Here is a 2,317-nt window from a genome sequence, read left to right as displayed (position 1 = left end):
CCCAGACCTGTGCGAAGAGACAACGTGAACACAACCCCCCCCAACCCCACCCCCGAGAAGCCCCTGGAGCAGGAAACCCCTGCTGAGCTCCAGGCAACAAGTCCAGGCTGGGAAAGAAAGAGCAAATTCATTTCCAGTGGGACCCCACGGGGCAGCAGAGTCCTCACGCAGGGCAGGATGAGTTGTGCCAGCACGCAGATGTTTTGCTAGAGCTACAAGGATTTTTCTGGTTTTGGTTTATTTTAATGCAGGAAGGGATTATCTGGTAACTCATCTCCCAGCACAGGCCTGGAGGTTGGCTGCACAGGGAATTTGGCAGCTGCAGCCTGAGGAGAGGTGCAAAAATCTCCATCTCAATTTTCTATGTCCCTCAGTTAACTTGAATATTCTTTTTCCCTTTTATTCCCACCCAAATGAGAGGAAAGGAGAAAAACCTCCCTAGAAAACGCTAAGACAAACACCACAGCCAAGAAGATGACCCCCTCCCTCCAGGCCTCTGCGCTGAACAAATGTTCTCTGCAGGCACCAGGGCAAATCCAGAGCACAGAGCAAATCCAACTCCCCCGTGGTGGGGCTGAGCAGGACAGTGGGACAAGGCTGCTGGTCCTCTAGCAGAGCAGGTGGGGATGGGAGCTCAACCAAAACCTAAAGGGCTGGCTCTGATTACCCTCGGAGCTGAGCTCCACCAGGCCCAGCCAGCCAGCACCTGGGGACTGTCAACAGACTGGTTTCAGGGCTTCAGACAGACACGTCCCAAGGGGAGGTCGCTGAAGGCTGGAAGAGGGAGGTGGAAGCCGAAGGACAAATTGTCCTGTGTGCTCAGCACCAGCTCCCCGAGGCAGAATGGCCCATGGGCACTGCCTGGGCTTGTCCTCAGCGTGCCCCAGAGCAGATGCTGCAGAGGCGCTCGGGGGGCAAGGAACAGGAGCTCGGGGTGCTGAGCCTCTGCCAGGGGACATGGGGGTGCTGAGCCTCTGCCAGGGGACATGGGGGTGCTCAGCCTCTGCCAGGGGACATGGGGGTGCTCAGCCTCTGCCAGGGGACAAGGGGGTGCTGAGCCTCTGCGAGGGGACAAGGGGGTGCTGAGCCTCTGTGAGGGGACATCCCGGCTGTGACCATGAGCACACACCCAGAGCTCATGCTCTAGAGGCTGGTCCAGCTGAGGAGGTCACAGGCTCTGCTTTTGACTCTAAACATGAAACAACTGCCATTTTCTTCTGGCACACACTCTCCTCTGCTGAGCCCTTCCTCCCCCAGCAGCCACGGGAAAAACTCAGCCAGTTAAAAAGGGAAAGAAATTCATTCTCCTCTTGCAGGAATGGTAACTTCAATGACGCCATTTGCACAAAGGACTTCAAACACCAAAACTCTATTGTCTTTCCAGTCACAGCTTCTAGAGTACTTCATCTCTTTAGTCAAACAGACGCTACAAAGGAAATCATATGCTCATGTCATCAACATCACAAACCATGAGGATTATAGATCTTTGGAGAAAGAGAGAAACGCGTTCATCGTTGGTCATTATACTACAGCCAACTGCACCAGTGGAACAGTCCATAATGTCCATCCAAAGAGACATCTTCCTAGAGGAGTTCTGTGACTGTACAACCTACCTTTCTACTTTGCACCCCTAGTTCTACAAGTGGTCCATGAGGATAGATATACAATAGCTCTACAGAGAAATCACTCAAGTGGATACATGAACGGGCCCTTTCGGAGTTAAATAAGAGTTTCAACAGTTCCACAATGCTACATTCATGCTACCAAGTTCACTGGATTGGGATTTTACTTTAGAAAAGAGAAAGGCAGAACAGTTTGTCTGTCTCCAGTGAGGAACATAACCACAGGAGGTAAAAGGGTCAGAAAGGGAGAGAGTTTTGTGTCAGCATTTTAACCCTGCCAATACCATCTCCTCCTCCAAAAAACACACGACTTTGTGTGTTCATCACTCCTACAGCTCCCGCCTCTCACAAGCCCAGCTGGCAGAAGCTGCCATGCTAAATAGTAAAGAATTGCCATACATTTGATTTTCTATGTTATAGCTGGCACTTTCCTCCCAAAGCTACGGACTGGTGCCTGCTATACCCTTCATAAAGGTCTGGAAAACATGCCCAAGTCAAGAGGGTAAGAGTCCAGCCAGGGCTGAGATGCAGCCACCAAACCTCAGGCCAGCTCAGCAGGGTGGCTTCCCAACAGCCCACACACCTCCTTGGCTCAGCAGGCTGCTTCCAATGACTTTAAACCATCTCTCTCCACCGATTCCTCTCCTGACTTACTATATGTACATTATTTCTTCAAAAGTTTTGCTATAAAACTG

This window comes from Merops nubicus, unplaced genomic scaffold (assembly GCF_000691845.1).
Source record: "Merops nubicus isolate BGI_N331 unplaced genomic scaffold, ASM69184v1 scaffold20483, whole genome shotgun sequence".
NCBI lineage: Eukaryota > Metazoa > Chordata > Aves > Coraciiformes > Meropidae > Merops > Merops nubicus.
The sequence above is the reverse complement of the archived record's forward strand: the minus strand, read 5'-3'. Positions refer to the sequence as shown.